Source organism: Pseudophryne corroboree, chromosome 11, assembly GCF_028390025.1.
Source record: "Pseudophryne corroboree isolate aPseCor3 chromosome 11, aPseCor3.hap2, whole genome shotgun sequence".
NCBI classification, from domain to species: domain Eukaryota; kingdom Metazoa; phylum Chordata; class Amphibia; order Anura; family Myobatrachidae; genus Pseudophryne; species Pseudophryne corroboree.
This window is the reverse complement of record NC_086454.1, coordinates 70,302,244-70,317,972: the sequence shown is the minus strand read 5'-3', so window position 1 is coordinate 70,317,972 and position 15,729 is coordinate 70,302,244.

Genomic DNA, 15,729 nt, shown 5'->3' with positions numbered 1-15,729 from the left:
AACGGCATATGGAAGTATTGCCGTATAAAGGGGAGGAATTATTTGGGGTCGGTCTATCGGATTTGGTGGCCACGGCAACAGCCGGGAAATCCACCTTTTTTATCTCAGGTCCCCTCCCAACAGAAAAAGACACCGTCTTTTCAGCCGCAGTCCTTTCGTTCCTATAAGAACAAGCGGGCAAAAGGACAGTCATATCTGCCCCGAGGCAAAGGAAAGGGTAAGAGAGTGCACCAAGCAGCTCCCTCCCAGGAGCAGAAGCCCTCCCCGGCTTCTGCAAAGCCCTCAGCATGACGTTGGGGCTTTACAAGCGGACTCAGGGGCGGTGGGGGGTCGACTCAAGAATTTCAGCGCACAGTGGGCTCACTCACAGGTGGACCCCTGGATCCCGCAGGTAGTATCTCAGGGTTACAGGTTGGAATTCGAGAAGTCTCCCCCTCGCCGGTTCCTAAAGTCTGCTCTGCCAACGTCTCCCTCAGACAGGGCGACGGTATTGGAAGCCATTCACAAGCTGTATTCTCAGCAGGTGATAGTCAAGGTACCCCTCCTACAACAGGGAAAGGGGTATTATTCCACACTATTTGTGGTACCGAAGCCGGACGGCTCGGTAAGACCTATTCTAAATCTGAAATCTTTGAACCTGTACATACAAAAATTCAAGTTCAAGATGGAGTCACTCAGAGCAGTGATAGCGAATCTGGAAGAAGGGGACTTTATGGGTGCCTGGACATCAAGGATGCTTACCTGCATGTCCCAATTTGCCCTTCACATCAAGGGTACCTCAGGTTCGTGGTGCAAAACTGTCATTATCAGTTTCAGACGCTGCCGTTTGGATTGTCCACGGCACCTCGGGTCTTTACCAAGGTAATGGCCGAAATGATGTTTCTTCTGCGAAGAAAAGGCGTATTAATTATCCCTTACTTGGACGATCTCCTGATAAGGGCAAGGTCCAGAGAACAGCTGGAGGACGTAGTAGCACTAACCCAAGTAGTGCTGCAACAGCACGGGTGGATTCTGAGTTTTCCAAAATCTCAATTGACCCCGACAACACGTCTGCTGTTCCTGGGAATGATTCTGGACACTGTTCAGAAAAAGGTGTTTCTTCCGGAGGAGAAAGCCAGGGAGTTATCCGAACTTGTCAGGAACCTCCTAAAACCAGGAAAAGTGTCTGTGCATCAATGCACAAGAGTCCTGGGAAAAATGGTGGCTTCTTACGAAGAGATTCCATTCGGCAGATTCCACGCACAAACTTTTCAGTGGGATCTGCTGGACAAATGGTCCGGATCGCATCTGCAGATGCATCAGCGGATAACTTTGTCTCCACGGACAAGGGTGTCTCTTCTGTGGTGGTTGCAGAGTGCTCATCTGTTAGAGGGCCGCAGATTCGGCATACAGGACTGGGTCCTGGTGACCACGGATGCCAGTCTGAGAGGCTGGGGAGCGGTCACACAGGGAAGAAACTTCCAGGGAGTGTGGTCAAGCCTGGAGATGTCTCTTCACATAAATATACTGGAGCTAAGAGCGATTTACAATGCTCTAAGCCTGGCAAAACCCCTGCTTCAGGGTCAGCCGGTGTTGATCCAGTCGGACAACATCACGGCAGTCGCCCACGTAAACAGACAGGGCGGCACAAGAAGCAGGAGGGCAATGGCAGAAGCTGCAAGGATTCTTCGCTGGGCGGAAGATCATGTGATAGCACTGTCAGCAGTGTTCATTCCGGGAGTGGACAACTGGGAAGCGGACTTCCTCAGCAGACACGATCTACACCCGGGAGAGTGGGGACTTCATCCAGAAGTCTTCCACATGATTGTGAACCGTTGGGAAAAACCAAAGGTGGATATGATGGCGTCCCGCCTCAACAAAAAACTGGACAGGTATTGCGCCTGGTCAAGAGACCCTCAGGCAATAGCTGTGGACGCTCTGGTAACACCGTGGGTGTTCCAGTCAGTGTATGTGTTTCCTCCTCTGCCTCTCATACCAAAAGTACTGAGAATTATACGGCAAAGGGGAGTAAGAACGATACTCGTGGCTCCGGATTGGCCAAGAAGAACTTGGTACCCGGAACTTCAGGAGATGCTCACGGAAGATCCGTGGCCTCTACCTCTAAGACGGGACCTGCTTCAGCAGGGACCGTGTCTATTCCAAGACTTACCGCGGCTGCGTTTGACGGCATGGCGGTTGAACGCCGAATTCTAAGGGAAAAAGGCATTCCGGAAGAGGTCATCCCTACCCTGGTAAAAGCCAGGAAGGAGGTGACTGCACAACATTATCACCGCATTTGGAGAAAATATGTTGCGTGGTGTGAGGCCAGGAAGGCCCCGACGGAGGAATTTCAACTGGGTCGATTCCTACATTTCCTGCAAACAGGATTGTCTATGGGCCTCAAATTAGGGTCCATTAAGGTTCAAATTTCGGCCCTGTCGATTTTCTTCCAGAAAGAATTGGCTTCAGTTCCTGAAGTCCAGACTTTTGTAAAAGGAGTACTACATATACAGCCCCCGGTTGTGCCCCAGTGGCTCCGTGGGATCTTAATGTAGTTTTGGATTTTCTCAAATCCCATTGGTTTGAGCCACTCAAATCGGTGGATTTGAAATATCTTACATGGAAAGTAACCATGCTACTGGCCCTGGCTTCAGTCAGGAGAGTGTCAGAATTGGCGGCTTTATCGTATAAAAGCCCATATCTGATTTTCCATTCGGACAGGGCAGAACTGCGGACGCGTCCTCAGTTTCTGCCTAAGGTGGTTTCAGCGTTTCACCTGAACCAGCCTATTGTGGTGCCTGCGGCTACTAGCGATTTGGAGGATTCCAAGTTGCTGGACGTTGTCAGGGCATTGAAAATATATATTTCAAGGACGGCTGGAGTCAGAAAATCTGACTCGCTGTTTATACTGTATGCACCCAACAAGCTGGGTGCTCCTGCTTCTAAGCAGACGATTGCTCGTTGGATTTGTAGCACAATTCAACTTGCACATTCTGTGGCAGGCCTGCCACAGCCTAAATCTATCAAGGCCCATTCCACAAGGAAGGTGGGCTCATCTTGGGCGGCTGCCCGAGGGGTCTCGGCATTACAACTCTGCCGAGCAGCTACGTGGTCGGGGGAGAACACGTTTGTAAAATTCTACAAATTTGATACCCTGGCTAAAGAGGACCTGGAGTTCTCTCATTCGGTGCTGCAGAGTCATCCGCACTCTCCCGCCCGTTTGGGAGCTTTAGTATAATCCCCATGGTCCTGACGGAGTCCCAGCATCCACTAGGACGTCAGAGAAAATAAGATTTTACTTACCGATAAATCTATTTCTCGTAGTCCGTAGTGGATGCTGGGCGCCCATCCCAAGTGCGGATTGTCTGCAATACTTGTACATAGTTATTGTTACAAAAAAATCGGGTTGTTATTGTTGTGAGCCGTCTGTTCAGAGGCTCCTACGTTTGTCATACTGTTAACTGGGTTCAGATCACAGGTTGTACGGTGTGATTGGTGTGGCTGGTATGAGTCTTACCCGGGATTCAAAATCCTTCCTTATTGTGTACGCTCGTCCGGGCACAGTATCCTAACTGAGGCTTGGAGGAGGGTCATAGGGGGAGGAGCCAGTGCACACCACCTAGTCCTAAAGCTTTTATTTTTGTGCCCTGTCTCCTGCGGAGCCGCTAATCCCCATGGTCCTGACGGAGTCCCAGCATCCACTACGGACTACGAGAAATAGATTTATCGGTAAGTAAAATCTTATTTTTATTGTTGCAAAACAAAGTTCAAATAAGTCATATTGTGTTTGATTCAGATTGGATTGTTTATCTGTTACGTAGATTTAAAAGTACATTTAAAAGTTGCTGCATAGCCTTGATATAGTTTTTGTTTTTTTTTTTTAACTCAGGCCTAAAATAACTTCTGGTGCTTGTATAATTTGTGATTTCTTTGTGACAAAGGAAGCCGCATGGTCTGTCCTCCATTTTGGACTAACCACATGGCCTGTCCACCATCTTGTGTAAACCTCATGGTGTGGAAGGGGGGAGGAGCAGTGGCCATTTTAGAAGGTCACTTTCTAAATAGCTGATTTTCAGTCTGCTCAGAACAATCAGTTTCCTTTGTCACATCAAGCACCGTTTATGAGTTACCAATGAATTTATTTAACCCATGCCATAGTCAATTACAAATAGTTTCAATTGGGCCTAGTGAGAGAGAAATGGTGAGATAAATGTTTGGCTTGGTGTAAGAAATTGCACACAGGGAAAAAAAACAAAAAAAAAACATTTCTTCTTCTTTCCCAGGATTTAGTTAACTCTCTGTTTGCTATAAGATAGGCATTGAAATGTTAATTAACTGGTTCAACCACTAGTACAGGCAGGCAAAACATCTTTTGATATGCAAATTAGAAGCACTGAATGGGTGAATGAGTCTCATAGGAGGCCAGTAAATTATATATATATATATATATATATATATATATATATATATATATATATATATAATTGTAATTATGTGTATATTTATATCGGTGTATGTTCTGCAAGATAGCTATCCAATCTGAATCATATCATTTTAAATTATAGATTATTGCAGTCATTATAGATCTGTGTGAAATCGGATACATTTGTTTGCTATACAGATAAATTTTAAATAAATGTATTTAAGGGAGTAATTATAGACCTGAAACGCAGTTCTGGCCTGGTTGTTAAGGAAAAAACTGGGTGTTGTGTTAAGTGAACGATTATAGTTAGTATTGCGTACATTTATAGAGTTGTGTGATTTGTTTTATTGCATACGCACATTGGTACACATGGTACGGAATGAGAGGACAGCGTACAAAAACGTGCACGTGGCATAGGGGTACGCACGGTTGCGTAATTACGCAAGCTTGCGTAGGGTTGTGTGCGCATAATAAAACCACACGATATTTGATCAATTAAGGTGGGATAGTAGACATTTAATACAATAGCACATAACTATCCGATTTCAAAAGCAGGTTACTCTAAATATAGTTTAAAACCTGTATTGCCCCTGGCGGTAAAGCTGCTGATCAGAACGAGTGAAAATTTTCTGTACAGAAAAACAAAGCATATTTGAGTGAGTGGAAGTAGGAGTGAACGTATTGAACCCCAGGAATTCGGGATCCCGTAGTTGGTACACCAAGTGAGTGGAGGCTTGGCGGCGCGAGGCGGCTGACTCGTGTTAGTATAGGATTTGGAATACGTAAGTCGTGAGGAGACTTACACAGGAGCATGGTAGGGAATTGTGAACTTTGTGACCCATATAGTTTTTTGATACGCTCCGGCTGAGGTTTCGCAGCTTGGGATTCGATTCCAGTGGTCGTAAGGCGGATAGGTAATAAGTACCTATACGCTGTGTGATTGGACAGCGCGTTTATGGGTGCGATATATAGCGCAACTTGATACCCCTTTTACGAGCTTTTGCGTAAAATCGCGGTATCATTAGCGCCGTGTAGAGCATACACAAGCGTGATTTGTGTATAAAAAGTGCATAGGGAGTTTTCGCTGGTCTCTCGCAGGAAAATCTCCAGCGGTGGATATTTGCTGGAAAGGGTAAGTCACTCCTAACACTTCCAGTAAATATAAACCAATTAGGTCGACCTCACTGGGTATGCGGTGGTCACTATTGGAGTGAGTCGTGGTACTCGGCGGAGGAGTGGGTGGAAGCGCTCGGAGAACTTTCACCGTCGCCTTATATTGAGTATTTTGGTATTTGTGGGATTAGCCGAGAAGGCAAGACCCACAAATTATGGGAGCCAGTTGCTCAACTAAGGGACGTATGGTAGCCAGGGTTCAGGCAGAAGAGTTGGGACCGAGAAGGTCAGAACTGCATCCGAGAAGTTCAGAATTGCGGCCGAGAGGGTCAGCAAGGTTTATTATGTGTGGAAAATATGGTCCACACGCTGAAGTTCATTGTGATGAATGGGTACGTATGACTGACAAAGATAGGGTATCATTCCCTGGGATGGGCAGCTTTGAGCCAGAGGTACTGCAGAATGTAGGTATTAAAATATGTCTGATAAAATCCAGAAAACAAAGGGTCAGACATACAAATTGTTTAAACCTGTGGCAGCAAGAGGGGTTGATGAGTTTGATCCTAAGGTATTGCAGGTGGTATGTCTAACCAAAGTCATATAAGACAAGAACGGAAATATAAGAACTGTTTGAACTTGTAGCAACAGTATACAAGTAGGAAGAAAAAAAGAGAATGCAAGTACACCACCATATGTAGATGTGGAAGCAGTTACGGCCAGCATACAAACTATAGAAAATAATAAAAATATGAAAAATATGACTGTAACCTATATATGTACTAATGAATGTTGAAGTTTTATTTAGGAGGAGAAGGTGACCTGATTCTTTTCAGCCATTTCTCATGCACTCAGAGGAGTATCCAACCGGTAAAAGAAGAGCAGTAGCCTGCGGGGGAAGTGGCTGAGACCAGTGGAACTGGTAAGTATGGTATCATTCGTGTACATATATAGTAAAACCCAAAAATAAAACAAAAATCAAGAAAGTAACGTCAGAAATGGAGAAAAACCTGTCCGCACATTAGTATTTGCCAGTAGGAAAGCGGACAGAGACAAGGTAACCCCCGGGTATTTCTTTCAGTTACCATATAAGAAGTATTCATTCCTAGTAATGCCCCTAGTCAAGATGAGCTTGGAAATGTTTGTTGGACCATGTACAGACCCTTAATACGGGATGAGAAGGATTGAATGAATACTTTGCATGATCTAGAAGCTTGTTAAACTTTTTTTTGTTTTTGTCTTTTGCAGTAATAGAAAACTCTCCATCTGGATAAGATCACTGGTAAACACAAATTCGGCAAATTGGAGGTGGCTGTCTCTGTGCTAATGGACGGGCTCAATAAGGCATTGAGGGTCAGGGTGCAGACTTCTTTGCAAAATTGGAAAAGGGTCACAGTAGCTAATCTTAGAGAGTGTGCTATTGAACATCACCAGGGCCGGTGCAAGCTTTATAGGCACCCTAGGCAAAGCTACACAGTACTGCCCATGCATTTCTTGATACCCTCCCCTCAGCTGCTCACATACACACTTGACTTTTCAAATTATAAGTACAAAACCCATTTTTATTCATGTACCCGCATATTTTCAGCATGGCAGTCAATGTTTTTAGGACAGCGCGTAGGTAGCTGGCTCGGGTAGTGGGGTCATTCCCAGTTGATCGCTAGATAAAAATGTTCGCTGTGCTGCGATTAAGTGAAAAAGCGGCACTTCTGTGCATGCGGTGCAATGCGCACGCGCTAAGTACTTTCACAACGGCCAATGTAGTTTCACACAAGGTCTAGCAATGCATTTCAGTCGCAATGGCCGCCCCAGAGTGATTGACATCAAGTGGGCGTTTCTGGGTATCAACTGACCGTTTTCAGGGAGTGTTCGGAGAAACGCAGGCGTGCCAGGAAAAACGCAGGCGTGGCTTGGAACACGCAGGGCGTGTTCGTGACGTCAAATCCGGAACTGAATAGTCTGAAGTGATCGCAAGCACTGAGTAGGTCTGAAGCTACTCAGAAACTGCACAATATTTTGTTGTAGCCGTTCTGCAATGAAAGCGTTCACACTTCTGCTAAGCTAAGATACACTCCCAATGGGCGGCGGCATAGCGTTTGCACGGCTGCTAAAAGCAGCTAGCGAGCGAACCACTCGGAATGACCCCCAGTGTCGGTTGCAGAGCGGTGTGGAGAGCAGTATGTCAATGGTGCTATCTCCACTCACCTTGCGCACACTGCGCGTTGAGTGGCAGTGGTAGGGAAACTCCTGTGCAAAGAACAGGTAGAACAGCTAGTATGTACATTTCTCTCTCTTTATATATATATATATATATATATATATATATATATATAATGTAGCAACTGGCGGCACTCACAGCTCTAAAAAACGGAAGACACAGACGTCTGTGTCTTCCGTTTTTTGGAGCTGTGACTGCCGCCAATTGCTACATTAGATGTTAGGTGACCGTTCAGTTACTTGTGGAGCGCACCGGCTTTTTTCTGCTGTTTTTACAGTGTTATTGGATTGCTGCTGCCACTATACATCATCTTATTATTTATATTTTAATAAGTTAATTTTAATTAGTGATACTTTAAAAGAACATTACATTCAACAAATTTTTTCTTATTAATCAGGAAAAATCTACATTTATTATTTCACAATATTGAAATATTGAAAAATGGTTCAGTTTGCACTTCCTTTATTTAGAATTATGCACTTGATAACAACCTTATTGGTATAAGCCATTTTGTCCACAATATTTCTGAAATAAAATCTTAAAGTGAAATTCAATAGACGATCCTACGGGATCCCAGCGGTCTATATGCCGACACCAGAATCCCGAGACATGCTATAAACCCGGCGTCAAAATAGCGACAGCTATAATCATGGGGGTGGAAGGATAGGTTTAGTTATTAGAAGGAGCTTTAGGGTTAGAGTCCAGGGATGAGAAGGGTATGGTTAGGTACTGGGGAGGTGGGGTTACGTTCAGGTTAGGGCTAGGCAGCGGGGAAGGTAGGTTAGTGTTAGGCAGTGGCAAAAGTAGGGTTAGGGATACACGGCGGGGAAGGGAGGGTTAGGGTTAGACACCGCCAGGGAGGGTTATGGTAGGGGGAAGGGAGGGTTAGGGGTACACGGCGGGGAAGGGTGGGTTAGGGTTAGACACCGCCAGGGAGGGTTATGGTAGGGGGAAAGGGAGTGTTAGGGTACTTTCCAGGGTGCTGTCGGGATTCTGATGGTCGGATGTTGCTGTCGGTATTCTGACCGCCAACATCCCGGCCATTGGGATAACATACTGAACCTAATCCTAGAACTCTTCAGATACAGTTTTATACTGTAGATGTTGTGGGGTTCATGTAGTGACAGACACAATGTCCAATTTATTTAATGTCTGTATTTACATACATACGTATCTGCACATATCAAGTGCTATTCATGGAGGTGTAGAATGAGGGAGGCAACGATCGTTTCCCAGAAGCAGCCAATAGGGCATCCAGCCGTCCTCCTCCTTGTACTGTCCTGCCGTGCGGAATCCCAATCGCAGGGGAGGGGGGGTGAGTGGATTACAAGCAGGAGCAAAATCGTGGTGGGGAGTGGGTAACAAACAGGAGCAAAATCGTGGGGGGGAGTGGGTAACAAGCAGGAGCAAAATCGTGGGGGGGAGTGGGTAACAAGCAGGAGCAAAATCGCGAGGGGTGGGGGGAGTGGGTAACAAGCTGGAGCAAAATCGCGAGGGGTGGGGGGAGTGGGTAACAAGCAGGAGCAAAATCGTGGGGGGGAGTGGGTAACAAGCAGGAGCAAAATCGCGAGGGGTGGGGGGAATGGGTAACAAGGAGGAGCAAAATCGTGGGGGGGAGTGGGTAACAAGCAGGAGCAAAATCGCGAGGGGTGGGGGGAGTGGGTAACAAGGAGGAGCAAAATCGTGGGGGGGAGTGGGTAACAAGCAGGAGCAAAATCGCGAGGGGTGGGGGGGAGTGGGTAACAAGCGGGAGCAAAATCGGGGGGAGTGGGTAACAAGCAGGAGCAAAATCGCGGGGGCTGGGGAGGAGTGGGTAACAAGCAGGAGCAAAATCGCGGGGGCTGGGGGGGAGTGGGTAACAAGCAGGAGCAAAATCGCGGGGGCTGGGGGGAGTGGGTAACAAGCAGGAGCAAAATCGTGGGGGGAATGGGTAACAAGCAGGAGCAGAATCGCGAGGGGTGGGGGGGAGTGGGTAACAAGCAGGAGCAAAATCTCGGGAGTGGGGGAGGAGTGGGTAACAAGCAGGAGCAAAATTGCTGGGGCTGGGGGGGGAGTGGGTAACAAGCAGGAGCAAAATCGTGGGGGTGGGGGGAGTTGGTAACAAGCAGGAGCAAAATCGTGGGGGGGAGTGGGTAACAAGCAGGAGCAAAATCGCGAGGGGTGGGGGGGGAGTGGATTACAAGCAGGAGCAAAATCGCGGGGGCTGGGGGGGAGTGGGTAACAAGCAGGAGCAAAATCGCGGGGGCTGGGGGGGAGTGGGTAACAAGCAGGAGCAAAATCACGGGAGTGGGGGGGAGTGGGTAAGAAGCAAAATCACGGGAGTGGGGGGGAGTGGGTAACAAGCAGGAGCAAAATCGCGGGGGGGAGTGGGTAACAAGCAGGAGCAGAATCGCGGGGGCTGGGGGGGAGTGGGTAACAAGCAGGAGCAAAATCGCGAGGGTTGGGGGGGAGTGGATTACAAGCAGGAGCAAAATCGCGGGGGCTGGGGGGGAGTGGGTAACAAGCAGGAGCAAAATCGCGGGGGCTGGGGGGGAGTGGGTAACAAGCAGGAGCAAAATCACGGGAGTGGGGGGGAGTGGGTAAGAAGCAAAATCACGGGAGTGGGTAACAAGCAGGAGCAGAATCGCGGGGGCTGGGGGGGAGTGGGTAACAAGCAGGAGCAAAATCGCGGGGGCTGGGGGGGGAGTGGGTAACAAGCAGGAGCAAAATCGCGGGGGCTGGGGGGGAGTGGGTAACAAGCAGGAGCAAAATCACGGGAGTGGGGGGGAGTGGGTAAGAAGCAAAATCACGGGAGTGGGGGGGAGTGGGTAACAAGCAGGAGCAGAATCGCGGGGGCTGGGGGGGAGTGGGTAACAAGCAGGAGCAAAATCGCGGGGGCTGGGGGGGAGTGGGTAACAAGCAGGAGCAAAATCGCGGGGGTGGGGGGCAGTTGGTAACAAGCAGGAGCAAAATCGTGGGGGGGAGTGGGTAACAAGCAGGAGCAAAATCGCGAGGGGTGGGGGGGAGTGGATTACAAGCAGGAGCAAAATCGCGGGGGCTGGGGGGGAGTGGGTAACAAGCAGGAGCAGAATCGCAAGGGGTGGGGGGGAGTGGGTAACAAGCAGGAGCAAAATCGCGGGGGCTGGGGGAAAGTGGGTAACAAGCAGGAGCAAAATCGCGGGGGTGGGAGGGGAATTGGTAACAAGCAGGAGCAAAATCGTGGGGGGGAGTGGGTAACAAGCAGGAGCAAAATCGCGAGGGGTGGGGGGGAGTGGAGTACAAGCAGGAGCGAAATCGCGGGGGCTGGGGGGGAGTGGGTAACAAGCAGGAGCAAAATCACGGGAGTGGGGGGGAGTGGGTAACAAGCAGAAGCAAAATCACGGGAGTGGGGGGGAGTGGGTAACAAGCAGGAGCAAAATTGCGGGTGGAGGGGGTAACAAGCAGGAGCAGAATCGCGGGGGGAGTGGGTAACAAGCAAGAGCAAAATCGCAGGGGCTGGGGGGGAGTGGGTAACAAGCAGGAGCAAAATCGCGGGGGTGGGGGGGAGTTGGTAACAAGCTGGAGCAAAATCGTGGGGGGGAGTGGGTAACAAGCAGGAGCAAAATCGCGAGGGGTGGGGGGGAGTGGATTACAAGCAGGAGCAAAATCGCGGGGGCTGGGGGGGAGTGGGTAACAAGCAGGAGCAAAATCGCAGGGGCTGGGGGGAGTGGGTAACAAGCAAGAGCAAAATCGCGGGGGTGGGGGGGAGTGGGTAACAAGCAGGAGCAAAATCATGGGGGGGAGTGGGTAACAAGCAGGAGCAAAATCGCAGGGGCTGGGGGGAGTGGGTAACAAGCAAGACCAAAATCACGGGAGTGGGGGGGAGTGGGTAACAAGCAGGAGCAAAATTGCGGGGGGAGGGGGTAACAAGCAGGAGCAGAATCGCGGGGGGAGTGGGTAACAAGCAAGAGCAAAATCGCAGGGGCTGGGGGGGAGTGGGTAACAAGCAGGAGCAAAATCGCGGGGGTGGGGGGGAGTTGGTAACAAGCTGGAGCAAAATCGTGGGGGGGAGTGGGTAACAAGCAGGAGCAAAATCGCGAGGGGTGGGGGGGAGTGGATTACAAGCAGGAGCAAAATCGCGGGGGCTGGGGGGGAGTGGGTAACAAGCAGGAGCAAAATCGCAGGGGCTGGGGGGAGTGGGTAACAAGCAAGAGCAAAATCGCGGGGGTGGGGGGGAGTGGGTAACAAGCAGGAGCAAAATCGTGGGGGGGAGTGGGTAACAAGCAGGAGCAGAATCGCGAGGGGTTGGGGGGAGTAGGTAACAAGCAGGAGCAAATCGTGGGGGGGAGTGGGTAACAAGCAGAAGCAAAATCACGGGAGTGGGGGGAGTGGATAACAAGCAGAAGCAAAATCACGGGAGTGGGGGGGAGTGGGTAACAAGCAGAAGCAAAATCACGGGAGTGGGTAACAAGCAGGAGCAAAATCGCGGGGGGGGGGAGTGGGTAACAAGTAGGAGCAGAATCGTGGGGGGTGGGCGGTTTACAAGCAGGAGCAGAATCGCGGGGGTGGGGGAGGAGTGGGTTACAAGCAGGAGCAGAATCGCGGGGGGATGGGGGGGAGTGGGTAACAAGCAGAAGCAGAATCGCGGTGGGTGGGGGGGAGAGGGTAACAAGCAGGAGCAGAATCGCAGGGGGTGGGGGGGAGTGGGTTACAACTTCAAGCAGGAGCAGAATCGCAGGGGGTGGGGGGGAGTGGGTAACAAGCAGGAGCAAAATCGCGGGGGCTGGGGGGGAGTGGGTAACAAGCAGGAGCAAAATCGCGGGGACTGGGGGGGAGTGGGTAACAAGCAGGAGCAAAATCGCGGGGGCTGGGGGGGAGTGGGTAACAAGCAGGAGCAAAATCGCGGGGGTGGGGGGGAGTTGGTAACAAGCAGGAGCAAAATCGTGGGGGGGAGTGGGTAACAAGCAGGAGCAAAATCGCGAGGGGTGGGGGGGAGTGGATTACAAGCAGGAGCAAAATCGCGGGGGCTGGGGTGGAGTGGGTAATAAGCAGAAGCAAAATCGCGGGCGCTGGGGGGAGTGGGTAACAAGCAAGACTAAAATCGCGGGGGTGGGGGGGAGTGGGTAACAAGCAGGAGCAAAATCGTGGTGGGGAGTGGGTAACAAGCAGGAGCAGAATCGCGAGGGGTGGGGGGGAGTGGGTAACAAGCAGGAGCAAAATCACGGGAGTGGGGGCGAGTGGGTAACAAGCAGAAGCAAAATCACGGGAGTGGGTAACAAGCAGGAGCAAAATTGCGGGGGGAAGTGGGTAACAAGCAGGAGCAGAATCGTGGGGGGGGGTTTACAAGTAGGAGCAGAATCGCGGGGGTGGGGGAGGAGTGGGTTACAAGCAGGAGCAGAATCGCGGGGGAATGGGGGGGAGTGGGTAACAAGCAGGAGCAGAATCGCGGTGGGTGGGGGGGAGTGGGTAACAAGCAGGAGCAAAATCGCGGGGGCTGGGGGGAGTGGGTAACAAGCAAGAGCAAAATCGCGGCGGTGGGGAGGTGTGGGTAACAAGCAGGAGCAAAATCGTGGGGGGGAGTGGGTAACAAGCAGGAGCAGAATCGGGAGGGGTGGGGGGGAGTGGGTAACAAGCAGGAGCAAAATCGTGGGGGGAGTGCGTAACAAGCAGAAGCAAAATCACAGGAGTGGGGGGGAGTGGGTAACAAGCAGAAGCAAAATCACGGGAGTGGGGGGAGTGGGTAACAAGCAGGAGCAAAATCGCGGGGGGGAGTGGGTAACAAGAAGGAGCAGAATCGTGGGGGGGCGGTTTACAAGCAGGAGCAGAATCGCGGGGGTGGGGGAGGAGTGGGTTACAAGCAGGAGCAGAATCGCGGGGGGATGGGGGGGAGTGGGTAACAAGCAGGAGCAGAATCGCGGTGGGTGGGGGGGAGTGGGTAACAAGCAGGAGCAGAATCGCAGGGGGTGGGGGGGAGTGGGTTACAACTTCAAGCAGGAGCAGAATCGCAGGGGGTCGGGGGGAGTGGGTAACAAGCAGGAGCAGAATCGCGGGGGGTGGGGGGGGGGAGCGGGTTACAAGCAGGAGCAGAATCGCAGGGGTGGGGGGGAGTGGGTAACAAGCAGGAGCAGAATCGCAGGGGGTAGGGGGGAGTGGGTAACAAGCAGGAGCAGAATCGCAGGGGGTGGGGGGGAGTGGTTAACAAGCAGGAGCAGAATCCCGGTGGGTGGGGGGGAGCGGGTTACAAGCAAGAGCAGAATCTTGGGGGGTGGGTGGAGTGGGTAACAAGCAGGAGCAGAATCGCGGGGGGGGGGGGGGGTAACAAGCAGGAGCAAAATCGCAGGGGTGGGGGGGAGTGGGTAACCAGCAGGAGCAGAATTGCATGGAGTGTGGGGGGGGGGGGGTTTACAAGCAGGGGCAGGATCGCGGGTAGCAGGGGTTTACAAGCAGGAGCAGAATCGCGGGGGGTGGGGGGGAGTGGGTTACAAGCAGGAGCAGAAATCGTGGGGGGGGGGCTGGTGGATGTGGGTGACAATAGGCGGCATGCGGTGATGGCCCAATCATGGAGGGGGGAGCGGGTAACATAAGGGAGCTCAATCGCGGGGGTGGGGAGCGGGTAACATGATGCGGTGCGCGGCGCAGGAACCCAATCACGGAGGGGTGTGTGGGTAATATACGGGAGTCCAGGAGCACAATCGCGTGGGGGTGTACAGGATGCGGTAGGTGCTGTCATAGCGCGCGGCGGCGGCAATATGCGAGTGCTATCGCGGAGGTGGGCGATAGCATTACAGAGAGAGGATAGGAAGGATTGGAACAGTGGGCCAGTGTTTACAATACATTCCATTCACTCACATAATACACAGACTCAGTGGCGGCTGGGCGGCAACGACATCCCTGGCTCTTGCTGCTTCTCATCTTTTAAAGAAAAGGAGGGGCTTGGCTGACTGACTTGAGGCAAGACAGAATATAATAAAAACAGCAGCCACTCATTGCCAGTGTGTAGTGCCGCCCTCCAGTGGCCGCCGCCCATAGGCAGCTGCCTAAAGCTGCCTAATGGTGGCGCCGGCCCTGAACATCACAAGAATAGTGCTAGGCGCAGAGAACAACAGGTGGAGAGGTTGAGGACAGTAAGTATACAGGCACATACAGGAAAGACCCATCAGTCCAAACCCCAGATCCCTAATGGTCAATAATATGTTACACTTGTAGGAAGGAAGGGCATTTTGCCAGAGATTGTAGGAGTAGTAGGACACATAGTCAATATAGAACCCCTAGACAGAAAACACAAGCCACATTATTAAACACATAGACAGGACCAAGGGACATATAGTAAGGGATCATAAGCAATATAGAAAACACAGATTCCGTTAATGGGAAGAACGGAATAAATGCAACTTTACCCTTTTGACAAAACTTGCTGGGGTTAAGATGAGGCCTCTGAACGTTTGCTTCTTTCTCTAGCAGAAATGGCCCCTGATTAACGTAACAGGAGTTTTGTTAGAGATGGTATACATATAGCGTGCTCCTGCCCAGGAAGTACAAAGTATGTTGGATACCCACGAAGACTAATGTTGCATTTCATGGTTAAAGATTCATGTCCATCACAGGTAGAGGAAATTATCTCACAGATACCGGGTTCCCTACAAAATTAGGATGGACAGGACACTGGATTGATGGCTGGGATAGTCCCAATAGCGATATGACAAACACAGAATTTTTTTAAGGGGAGTAGACCAAGTAGAGAATCACTTCCCCGTAGTGCCCAGTCCAGTTGTCAAATTTTTATAAAATCTTCTCCACCTCTACAAACTCATCTGTCACCAACCTCTATTCTGTTTCTCTACAGTTTCCTCTTCATCTTTTGCGTTCACACAGGGTGGTACAATACATGGACCCGATTACAGTTCAAACTCCACATGCTTAGGTCCTTCAGAGTTCTGCCCGAACCCAGTATATCCCAACAGCATGATAACACCAGTATTACTGCAGTGTGCCTTGTCATGCACAAAGGGTGGAGGAAGGATGAGAATACTGGTGAAGGGAA